Below are 13,582 nucleotides of genomic sequence, written 5' to 3' on the forward strand. Positions count from 1 at the left end.
AGAAAAAACCCAGGATCTGTTCAACAAGTATGTGAAAAACGCGAAAGTATGAGCCTGATGAGGGCAAATCCCAGACCTATCCCAGACATAACTTGCGTTATCCTCTAGAATATTGATCGAAACGAGGTTTAATGGACTGTTTCAGTGTGGTACCACATTACTACGTGATCCAATCCAGAAATAGCCCAGGATCTAGCCATAAAGTATTAGAAATATGCGAAAGTATGAGCCTGATGATGGCAAATGCTAGACCATACCCGGACCTAACATGCGTTATCCTCTAAAATATTTATCAAGACCTGGTTTAATTGAATGTTTCAGTGTGGTACCACATTACTACGGGACCCAAACCAGAAAAAACCCAGGATCCGTTCAACAAGTATGTGAAGAATGCGAAAGTATGAGTCTGATGAGGGCAAATCCCTGGCCTAACCTAGACATAACATGCGTTATCCTCTAAAATATTGATCGAAACCAGGTTTAGTGGACTGTTGCAGTGTGGTACCACATTACTACGCGATCCAAACCAGAAAAGGCCCAGAATCTGGCCATAAGTATGAGAAATATGCGAAAGTACGAGTCTGATGAGAGCAAATCCCAGACCTAACCAAGACCTAAGATGCGTTATCCTCTAAAATATTGATCGAAACCAGGTTTAATGGACTGCTTCATTGTGGTACCACATTACTACGGGATCCAAAGCAGTAAAAACCCAGGATCTGATCAACAAGTATGTGAAAAACGCGGAACTATGAGCGTGATGAGGGCAAATCCCAGACCTATCCCAGACCTAGCTTGCGTTATCCTCTAAAATACTGATCGAAACCAGGATTAATGGATTGTTTCAGTGTGGTACCACATTACTACCTCATCCAAACCAGAAAAAACCCAGGATCTGTTCAACAAGTATGTGAAAAACGCGAAAGTATGAGTCTGATGAGGGCAAATCCCAGACCTATACCAGACATAACTTGCGTTATCCTCTAAAATATTGATCGAAACCTGGTTTAATCGACTGTTTCAGTGTGGTACCACATTACTACGTGATCCAAACTAGAAAAAGCCCACAATCTGACCATCAAGTATGAGAAATATGCGAAAGTACGAGCCTGATGAGAGCAAATCCCAGACCTAACCTAGACCTAACATGCGTTATCCTCAAAAATATTGATCGAAACCAGGTTTAATGGACTGTTTGAGTGTGGTACCACATTACTACGTGATCCGATCCAGAAATAGCCCAGGATCTAGCCATGAAGTATTAGAAATATGCGAAAGTATGAGCCTGATGACGGCAAATCCTAGACCTTACCCAGACCTAATATGCGTTACCCTCTAAAATATTTATCAAGACCAGGTTTAATTGAATGTTTCAGTGTGGTACCACATTACTACGTGATCCAAACCAGAAAAAACCCAGGATCCGTTCAACAAGTATGTGAAGAATGCGAAAGAATGAGTCTGATGAGTGAAAATCCCAGGCCTAACCTAGACCTAACATGCGTTATCCTCAAAAATATTGATCGAAACCAGGTTTAATGGACTGTTTCAGTGGAGTACCTCATTACTACCTGATCCAAACCAGAAAAAACCCAGGATCCGTTCAACGAGTATGTGAAAAATGCGTAAGTATGAGTCTGATGAGGGCAAATCCCAGGCCTAACCTAGACATAACATGCGTTATCCTCTAAAATATTGATCGAAACCAGGTTTAGGGGACTGTTGCAGTGTGGTACCACATTACTGCGTGATCCAAACCAGAAAAAACCCAGGACCTGTTCAACAAGTATGTGAAAAATGCGAAAGTATGACCCTGATGAGGGCAAATCCCAGACCTATCCCAGACCTAACTTGCGTTGTCCACTAAAATATTGATCGAAACCAGGTTTAATTGACTGTTTTAGTGTGGCACCACTTTTCTACGTGATCCAAAGCAGAAAAAACCCTCGATCAGGTCAACACGTATGTTAAAACTGCGAAAGTATGACACTGATGAGGGCAAATCCCAGGCCTAACCAAGACCTAACATGCGTTATCCTCTAAAATATTGATCGAAACCAGGTTTAATGGACTGTTTCAGTGGGGTACCTCATTACTACCTGATCCAAACCAGAAAAAACCCAGGATCTGTTCAACAAGTATGTGAAAAACGCGAAAGTATGAGCCTGATGAGGGCAAATCCCAGACCTATCCCAGACCTAACTTGCGTTATCCTCAAAAATATTGATCGAAACCAGGTTTAATTGACTGTTTCAGTGTGGTACCACATTACTACGTGATCCAATCCAGAAATAGCCCAGGATCTAGCCATGAAGTGTCAGAAATATGCGAAAGTATGAGCCTGATGATGGCAAATCCTAGACCTTACCCAGGCCTAACATGCGTTATCCTCTAAAATATTTATCAAGACCAGGTTTAATTGAATGTTTCAGTGTGGTACCACATTACTACGTGATCCAAACCAGAAAAAACCCAGGATCCGTTCAACAAGTATGTGAAGAATGCGAAAGTATGAGTCTGATGAGTGATAATCCCAGGCCTAACCTAGACCTAACATGCGTGATCCTCAAAAATATTGAGCGAAACCAGGTTTAATCGACTGTTTCAGAATGGTACCACATTACTACGTGATCCAAACCAGAAGAAAACCCAGGATCTGTTTAACAAGTATGTGAAGTATGCGTAAGTATGAGTCTGATGAGGGCAAATCCCAGGCCTATCCCAGGCATAACTTGCGTTGTCCTCTAAAATATTTATCGAAACCAGGTTTAATTGACTGTTTTAGTGTGGTACCACTTTGCTACGTGATCCAAAGCAGAAAAAACCCTCGATTAGGGCAACATATATGTTAAAACTGCAAAAGCATGACACTGATGAGGGCAAATCCCAGGCCTAACCTGGACCTAACATGCGTTATCCTCTAAAATATTGATCGAAACCAGGTTTAATAGACTGTTTTAGTGTGGCACCACACTTCTACTTGATCCAAAGCAGAAAAAACCCTCGATTAGGTCAACATGTATGTTAAAACTGCGAAAGTATGACCCTGATGAGGGCAAATCCCATGCCTAACCTAGACCTAACATGCGCTGTCCTCTAAAATATTGATGGAAACCAGGTTTAATTGACTGTTTCAATGTTGTACTACATTACTACGTGATGCACTCCAGAAAAAGGCCAGGATCTAGCTATCAAGTATGAGAAATATGCGAAAGAATGAGCCTTATGTGAGCAAATCCCAGACCAAACCTAGACCTAACATGAATTATTCTCTAAAATATTGATGGAAACCAGGTTTAATTGACTGTTTCAATGTTGTACTACATTACTACGTGATGCACTCCAGAAAAAGGCCAGGATCTAGCTATCAAGTATGAGAAATATGCGAAAGAATGAGCCTTATGTGAGCAAATCCCAGACCAAACCTAGACATAACATGAATTATTCTCTAAAATATTGATCGAAACCAGGTTTAATGGACTGTTTCAGTGTGGTACCACATTACTGCGCGATCCAAACCAGAAAAAAACCCAGGATCAGTTCAACAAGTATGTGAAAAACGCGAAAGTATGAGCCTGATGATGGCAAATCCTAGACCTTACCCAGGCCTAACATGCGTTATCCTCTAAAATATTTATCAAGACCAGGTTTAATTGAATGTTTCAGTGTGGTACCACATCGTGATCCAAACCAGAAAAAAACCAGGATCCGATCAACAAGTATGTGAAGAATGCGAAAGTATGAGTCTGATGAGTGATAATCCCAGGCCTAACCTAGACCTAACATGCGTTATCCTCAAAAATATTGAGCGAAACCAGGTTTAATCGACTGTTTCAGAATGGTACCACATTACTACGTGATCCAAACCAGAAGAAAACCCAGGATCTGCTTAACAAGTATGTGAAGTATGCGTAAGTATGAGTCTGATGAGGGCAAATACCAGGCCTAACCTAGACATAACATGCGTTATCCTCTAAAATATTGATCGAAACCAGGTTTAGTGGAATGTTGCAATCTGGTACCACATTACTGCGTGATCCAAAGCAGAAAAAACCCTCGATTAGGGCAACATATATGTTAAAACTGAAAAAGTATGACGCTGATGAGGGCAAATCCCAGGCCTATCCCAGGCATAACTTGCGTTGTCCTCTAAAATATTTATCGAAACCAGGTTTAATTGACTGTTTTAGTGTGGTACCACTTTGCTACGTGATCCAAAGCAGAAAAAACCCTCGATTAGGGCAACATGTATGTTAAAACTGCAAAAGTATGACACTGATGAGGGCAAATCCCAGGCCTAACCTAGACCTAACATGCGTTATCCTCTAAAATATTGATCGAAACCAGGTTTATTAGACTGTTTTAGTGTGGCACCACTTTTCTACTTGATCCAAAGCAGAAAAAACCCTCGATTAGGTCAACATGTATGTTAAAACTGCGAAAGTATGGCCCTGATGAGGGCAAATCCCATGCCTAACCTAGACCTAACATGCGCTGTCCTCTAAAATATTGATGGAAACCAGGTTTAATTGACTGTTTCAATGTTGTACTACATTACTACGTGATGAACTCCAGAAAAAGGCCAGGATCTAGCCATCAAGTATGAGAAATATGCGAAAGAATGAGTCTGATGAGAGCAAATCCCAGACCTAACCTAGGCCTAACATGAATTATTCTCTAAAATATTGATAGAAACCAGGTTTTATTGACTGTTTCATTGTGGTACTACATTACTACGTGATGCAATCCAGAAAAAGCCTAGGATCTAGCCATCAAGTATGAGAAATATGCGAAAGAATGAGCCTTATGTGAGCAAATCCCAGACCAAACCTAGACCTAACATGAATTATTCTCTAAAATATTGATCGAAACCAGGTTTAATGGACTGTTTCAGTGTGGTACCACATTACTGCGCGATCCAAACCAGAAAAAAACCCAGGATCAGTTCAACAAGTATGTGAAAAACGCGAAAGTATGAGCCTGATGAGGGCAAATCCCAGACCTATCCCAGACATAACTTGCGTTATCCTCTAAAATATTGATCGAAACCAGGTTTAATTGGCCGTTCCAGTGTGGTACCACATTACTACGTGATCCAATGCAGAAGAACCCAGGATCTAGCTATGAAGTATGAGAAATATGCGAAAGTATGAGCCTGATGAGGGCAAATCCTAGACCTAACCCAGACCTAACATGCGTTATCCTCTAATATATTTATCAAGACCAGGTTTAATCGATTGTTTCAGTGTGGTACCACACTACTACGTGATCCAAACCAGAAAAAAAACCCAGGATCTGTTCAACAAGTATGTGAAAAATGCGAAAGTATGAGTCTGGTGGGGGCAAATCCCAGACCTATTCCAGACCTAACATGCGTTATCCTCTAAAATATTGATCGAAACCAGGTTTGATTGACTGTTTCAGTGTGGTACCACATTACTACGTGATCCAATGCAGAAATAGCCCAGGCTCTAGCCATGAAGTATGAGAAATATGCGAAAGTATGGGTCTGATGGGGGCAAATCCCAGACCTATCCCAGACATAACTTGCGTTATCCTCTAAAATATTGATCGAAACCAGGTTTAGTGGACTGTTTCAGTGTGGTACCACATTACTGCGTGATCCAAACCTGAAAAAACCCAGGATCTGTTTAACAAGTATGTGAAATATGCGAAAGAATGAGCCTTATGAGAGCAAATCCCAGAACTAACCTAGACCTAACAAGCGTCATCATCTAAAATATTGATCGAAACCAAGTTTAATGGACAGTTTCAGTGTGGTACCACTTTACAACGTGATCCAAAGCTGAAAAAACCCTCGATCAGGTCAACATGTATGTTAAAACTGCGAAAGTATGAGCCTGATGAGGGCAAATCCCAGACCTAACCTAGACCTAACATGCGTTATCCTCTAAAATATTGATCGGAACCAGGTTTAATGGACTGTTTCAATGTGGTTTCACATTACTACGTGACCCAAACCAGAAAAAACCCAGGATCTGTTCAAGAAGTATGTGAAAAACGCGAAAGTATGAGCCTGATGAGGGTGAATCCCAGACCTATCCCAGACCTAACTTGCGTTATCCTCTAAAATAGTGATCGAAACCAGGTTTAATGGACTGTTTCAGTGTGGTACCACTTTACTACGTGATCGAAAGCAGAAAAAACCCTCGATCAGGTCAACATGTATGTTAAAACTGCGAAAGTATGACCCTGATGAGGGCAAATCCCAGAACTATCCCAGACCTAACTTGCGTCGTCCTCTAAAATATTGATCGAAACCAGGTTTAATGGACTGTTTCAGTGAGGTACCACATTACTACGTGAACCAAACCATAAAAAACCCAGGATCTGTTCAACAAGTATGTGAAAAACGCGAAAGTATGAGTCTGATGAGGGCAAATCCCAGACGTATCCCAGACCTAACTTGCGTTATCCTCTAAAATATTGATCGAAACCAGGTTTAATCGACTGTTTCAGTGTGGTACCACTTTACTACGTGATCGAAAGCAGAAAAAACCCTCGATCAGGTCAACATGTATGTTAAAACTGTGATAGTATGACCCCGATGAGGGCAAATCCCAGGACTAACCTAGACCTAACATGCGTTGTCCTCTAAAATATTGATGGCAACCAGGTTTAATTGACTGTTTCAGTGTTGTACTACATTACTACGTGATGCAATCCAGAAAAAGCCCAGGATCTAGCCTTCAAGTATGAGAAATATGCGAAAGAATGAGTCTGATGAGAGCAAATCCCACACTTAAACTAGACCTATCATGAACTATTCTCTAAAATATTGATGGAAACCAGGTTTGATTGACTGGTTCAGTGTGGTACTACATTACTACGTGATGCAATCCAGAAAGAGCCTAGGATCTAGCCATCAAGTATGAGAAATATGCGAAAGAATGAGCCTGATGTGAGCAAATCCCAGACCTAACCTAGACCTAACAAGAATTATTCTCTAAAATATTGATCGAAACCAGGTTTAATGGACTGTTTTAGTGTGGTACCACATTACTACGTGATCCAAACCATAAAAAACCCAGGATCTGCTCAACAAGTATGTGAAAAACGCGAAAGTATGAGTCTGATGAGGGCAAATCCCAGACCTATCCCAGACATAACATGCGTTATCCTCTAAAATATTGATCGAAAAAAGGTTTAATCGACTGTTTTAGTGTGGCACCACTTTACTACGTGATCCGATCCAGAAATAGCCCAGGATCTAGCCACGAAGTATTAGAAATATGCGAAAGTATGAGCCTGATGATGGCAAATCCTAGACCTTACCCAGACCTAATATGCGTTACCCTCTAAAATATTTATCAAGACCAGGTTTAATTGAATGTTTCAGTGTGGTACCACATTACTACGTGATCCAAACCAGAAAAAACCCAGGATCCGTTCAGAAGTATGTGAAGAATGCGAAAGTATGAGTCTGATGAGTGAAAATCCCAGGCCTAACCTAGACCTAGCATGCGTTATCCTCAAAAATATTGATCGAAACCAGGTTTAATCGACTGTTTCAGTGTGGTACCACATTACTACGTGATCCAAACCAGAAAAAAACCCAGGATCTGTTTAACAAGTATGTGAAGTATGCGTAAGTATGAGTCTGATGAGGGCAAATCCCAGGCCTAACCTAGACATAACATGCGTTATCTTCTAAAATATTGATCGAAACCAGGTTTAGTGGACTGTTGCAGTGTGGTACCACATTACTGCGTGATCCAAACCAGAAAAAACCCAGGATCTGTTCAACAAGTATGTGAAAAACGCGGAAGTATGAGCGTGATGAGGGCAAATCCCAGACCTATCCCAGACCTAGCTTGCGTTATCCTCTAAAATACTGATCGAAACCAGGATTAATGGATTGTTTCAGTGTGGTACGACATTACTACCTCATCCAAACCAGAAAAAACCCAGGATCTGTTCAACAAGTATGTGAAAAACGCGAAAGTATGAGTCTGATCAGGGCAAATCCCAGACCTATACCAGACATAACTTGCGTTATCCTCTAAAATATTGATCGAAACCAGGTTTAATCGACTGTTTCAGTGTGGTACCACATTACTACGTGATCCAAACCAGAAAAAAACCCAGGATCTGTTTAACAAGTACGTGAAGAATGCGTAAGTATGAGTCTGATGAGGGCAAATACCAGGCCTAACCTAGACATAACATGTGTTATCCTCTAAAATATTGATCGAAATCAGGTTTAGTGGAATGTTGCAGTGTGGTACCACATTACTGCGTGATCCAAAGCAGAAATAACCCTCGATTAGGGCAACATATATGTTAAAACTGCAAAAGTATGACACTGATGATGGCATATCCCAGGTCTATCCCAGGCATAACTTGCGTTGTCCTCTAAAATATTTATCGAAACCAGGTTTAATTGACTGTTTTAGTGTGGTACCACTTTGCTACGTGATCCAAAGCAGAAAAAACCCTCGATTAGGGCAACATATATGTTAAAACTGCAAAAGTATGAGCCTGATGAGGGCAAATCCCAGACCTATCCCAGACCTAACTTGCGTTATCCTCTAAAATATTGATCGAAACCATGTTCAATTGACTGTTTCAGTGTGGTACCTCATTACTACGTGATCCAATCCAGAAATAGCCCAGGATCTAGCCATGAAGTGTCAGAAATATGCGAAAGTATAAGCCTGATGTTGGCAAATCCTAGACCTTACCCAGGCCTAACATGCGTTATCCTCTAAAATATTTATCAAGACCAGGTTTAATTGAATGTTTCAGTGTGGTACCACATTACTACGTGATCCAAACCAGAAAAAACCCAGGATCCGCTCAACAAGTATGTGAAGAATGCGAAAGTATGAGTCTGATGAGTGATAATCCCAGGCCTAACCTAGACCTAACATGCGTTATCCTCAAAAATATTGAGCGAAACCAGGTTTAATCGACTGTTTCAGTATGGTACCACATTACTACGTGATCCGAACCAGAAGAAAACCCAGGATCTGTTTAACATGTATGTGAAGTATGCGTAAGTATGAGTCTGATGAGGGCAAATACCAGGCCTAACCTAGACATAACATGCGTTATCCTCTAAAATATTGATGGAAACCAGGTTTAATTGACTGTTTCAATGTTGTACTACATTACTACGTGATGAACTCCAGAAAAAGGCCAGGATCTAGCCATCAAGTATGAGAAATATGCGAAAGAATGAGTCTGATGAGAGCAAATCCCAGACCTAACCTAGGCCTAACATGAATTATTCTCTAAAATATTGATAGAAACCAGGTTTTATTGACTGTTTCATTGTGGTACTACATTACTACGTGATGCAATCCAGAAAAAGCCTAGGATCTAGCCATCAAGTATGAGAAATATGCGAAAGAATGAGCCTTATGTGAGCAAATCCCAGACCAAACCTAGACCTAACATGAATTATTCTCTAAAATATTGATCGAAACCAGGTTTAATGGACTGTTTCAGTGTGGTACCACATTACTGCGCGATCCAAACCAGAAAAAAACCCAGGATAAGTTCAACAAGTATGTGAAAACCGCGAAAGTATGAGCCTGATGATGGCAAATCCTAGACCTTACCCAGGCCTAACATGCGTTATCCTCTAAAATATTTATCAAGACCAGGTTTAATTGAATGTTTCAGTGTGGTACCACATCGTGATCCAAACCAGAAAAAAACCAGGATCCGATCAACAAGTATGTGAAGAATGCGAAAGTATGAGTCTGATGAGTGATAATCCCAGGCCTAACCTAGACCTAACATGCGTTATCCTCAAAAATATTGAGCGAAACCAGGTTTAATCGACTGTTTCAGAATGGTACCACATTACTACGTGATCCAAACCAGAAGAAAACCCAGGATCTGCTTAACAAGTATGTGAAGTATGCGTAAGTATGAGTCTGATGAGGGCAAATACCAGGCCTAACCTAGACATAACATGCGTTATCCTCTAAAATATTGATCGAAACCAGGTTTAGTGGAATGTTGCAATCTGGTACCACATTACTGCGTGATCCAAAGCAGAAAAAACCCTCGATTAGGGCAACATATATGTTAAAACTGAAAAAGTATGACGCTGATGAGGGCAAATCCCAGGCCTATCCCAGGCATAACTTGCGTTGTCCTCTAAAATATTTATCGAAACCAGGTTTAATTGACTGTTTTAGTGTGGTACCACTTTGCTACGTGATCTAAAGCAGAAAAAACCCTCGATTAGGGCAACATGTATGTTAAAACTGCAAAAGTATGACACTGATGAGGGCAAATCCCAGGCCTAACCTAGACCTAACATGCGTTATCCTCTAAAATATTGATCGAAACCAGGTTTATTAGACTGTTTTAGTGTGGCACCACTTTTCTACTTGATCCAAAGCAGAAAAAACCCTCGATTAGGTCAACATGTATGTTAAAACTGCGAAAGTATGGCCCTGATGAGGGCAAATCCCATGCCTAACCTAGACCTAACATGCGCTGTCCTCTAAAATATTGATGGAAACCAGGTTTAATTGACTGTTTCAATGTTGTACTACATTACTACGTGATGAACTCCAGAAAAAGGCCAGGATCTAGCCATCAAGTATGAGAAATATGCGAAAGAATGAGTCTGATGAGAGCAAATCCCAGACCTAACCTAGGCCTAACATGAATTATTCTCTAAAATATTGATAGAAACCAGGTTTTATTGACTGTTTCATTGTGGTACTACATTACTACGTGATGCAATCCAGAAAAAGCCTAGGATCTAGCCATCAAGTATGAGAAATATGCGAAAGAATGAGCCTTATGTGAGCAAATCCCAGACCAAACCTAGACCTAACATGAATTATTCTCTAAAATATTGATCGAAACCAGGTTTAATGGACTGTTTCAGTGTGGTACCACATTACTGCGCGATCCAAACCAGAAAAAAACCCAGGATCAGTTCAACAAGTATGTGAAAAACGCGAAAGTATGAGCCTGATGAGGGCAAATCCCAGACCTATCCCAGACATAACTTGCGTTATCCTCTAAAATATTGATCGAAACCAGGTTTAATTGGCCGTTCCAGTGTGGTACCACATTACTACGTGATCCAATGCAGAAGAACCCAGGATCTAGCTATGAAGTATGAGAAATATGCGAAAGTATGAGCCTGATGAGGGCAAATCCTAGACCTAACCCAGACCTAACATGCGTTATCCTCTAATATATTTATCAAGACCAGGTTTAATCGATTGTTTCAGTGTGGTACCACACTACTACGTGATCCAAACCAGAAAAAAAACCCAGGATCTGTTCAACAAGTATGTGAAAAATGCGAAAGTATGAGTCTGGTGGGGGCAAATCCCAGACCTATTCCAGACCTAACATGCGTTATCCTCTAAAATATTGATCGAAACCAGGTTTGATTGACTGTTTCAGTGTGGTACCACATTACTACGTGATCCAATGCAGAAATAGCCCAGGCTCTAGCCATGAAGTATGAGAAATATGCGAAAGTATGGGTCTGATGGGGGCAAATCCCAGACCTATCCCAGACATAACTTGCGTTATCCTCTAAAATATTGATCGAAACCAGGTTTAGTGGACTGTTTCAGTGTGGTACCACATTACTGCGTGATCCAAACCTGAAAAAACCCAGGATCTGTTTAACAAGTATGTGAAATATGCGAAAGAATGAGCCTTATGAGGGTGAATCCCAGACCTAACCTAGACCTAACAAGCGTCATCATCTAAAATATTGATCGAAACCAAGTTTAATGGACAGTTTCAGTGTGGTACCACTTTACAACGTGATCCAAAGCTGAAAAAACCCTCGATCAGGTCAACATGTATGTTAAAACTGCGAAAGTATGAGCCTGATGAGGGCAAATCCCAGACCTAACCTAGACCTAACATGCGTTATCCTCTAAAATATTGATCGGAACCAGGTTTAATGGACTGTTTCAATGTGGTTTCACATTACTACGTGACCCAAACCAGAAAAAACCCAGGATCTGTTCAAGAAGTATGTGAAAAACGCGAAAGTATGAGCCTGATGAGGGTGAATCCCAGACCTATCCCAGACCTAACTTGCGTTATCCTCTAAAATAGTGATCGAAACCAGGTTTAATGGACTGTTTCAGTGTGGTACCACTTTACTACGTGATCGAAAGCAGAAAAAACCCTCGATCAGGTCAACATGTATGTTAAAACTGCGAAAGTATGACCCTGATGAGGGCAAATCCCAGAACTATCCCAGACCTAACTTGCGTCGTCCTCTAAAATATTGATCGAAACCAGGTTTAATGGACTGTTTCAGTGAGGTACCACATTACTACGTGAACCAAACCATAAAAAACCCAGGATCTGTTCAACAAGTATGTGAAAAACGCGAAAGTATGAGTCTGATGAGGGCAAATCCCAGACGTATCCCAGACCTAACTTGCGTTATCCTCTAAAATATTGATCGAAACCAGGTTTAATCGACTGTTTCAGTGTGGTACCACTTTACTACGTGATCGAAAGCAGAAAAAACCCTCGATCAGGTCAACATGTATGTTAAAACTGTGATAGTATGACCCCGATGAGGGCAAATCCCAGGACTAACCTAGACCTAACATGCGTTGTCCTCTAAAATATTGATGGCAACCAGGTTTAATTGACTGTTTCAGTGTTGTACTACATTACTACGTGATGCAATCCAGAAAAAGCCCAGGATCTAGCCTTCAAGTATGAGAAATATGCGAAAGAATGAGTCTGATGAGAGCAAATCCCACACTTAAACTAGACCTATCATGAACTATTCTCTAAAATATTGATGGAAACCAGGTTTGATTGACTGGTTCAGTGTGGTACTACATTACTACGTGATGCAATCCAGAAAGAGCCTAGGATCTAGCCATCAAGTATGAGAAATATGCGAAAGAATGAGCCTGATGTGAGCAAATCCCAGACCTAACCTAGACCTAACAAGAATTATTCTCTAAAATATTGATCGAAACCAGGTTTAATGGACTGTTTTAGTGTGGTACCACATTACTACGTGATCCAAACCATAAAAAACCCAGGATCTGCTCAACAAGTATGTGAAAAACGCGAAAGTATGAGTCTGATGAGGGCAAATCCCAGACCTATCCCAGACATAACATGCGTTATCCTCTAAAATATTGATCGAAAAAAGGTTTAATCGACTGTTTTAGTGTGGCACCACTTTACTACGTGATCCGATCCAGAAATAGCCCAGGATCTAGCCACGAAGTATTAGAAATATGCGAAAGTATGAGCCTGATGATGGCAAATCCTAGACCTTACCCAGACCTAATATGCGTTACCCTCTAAAATATTTATCAAGACCAGGTTTAATTGAATGTTTCAGTGTGGTACCACATTACTACGTGATCCAAACCAGAAAAAACCCAGGATCCGTTCAGAAGTATGTGAAGAATGCGAAAGTATGAGTCTGATGAGTGAAAATCCCAGGCCTAACCTAGACCTAGCATGCGTTATCCTCAAAAATATTGATCGAAACCAGGTTTAATCGACTGTTTCAGTGTGGTACCACATTACTACGTGATCCAAACCAGAAAAAAACCCAGGATCTGTTTAACAAGTA

The sequence above is a fragment of the Colletes latitarsis genome, chromosome 3 (genome assembly GCF_051014445.1).
Source record: "Colletes latitarsis isolate SP2378_abdomen chromosome 3, iyColLati1, whole genome shotgun sequence".
In the NCBI taxonomy this organism is placed as follows: Eukaryota; Metazoa; Arthropoda; class Insecta; order Hymenoptera; family Colletidae; genus Colletes; species Colletes latitarsis.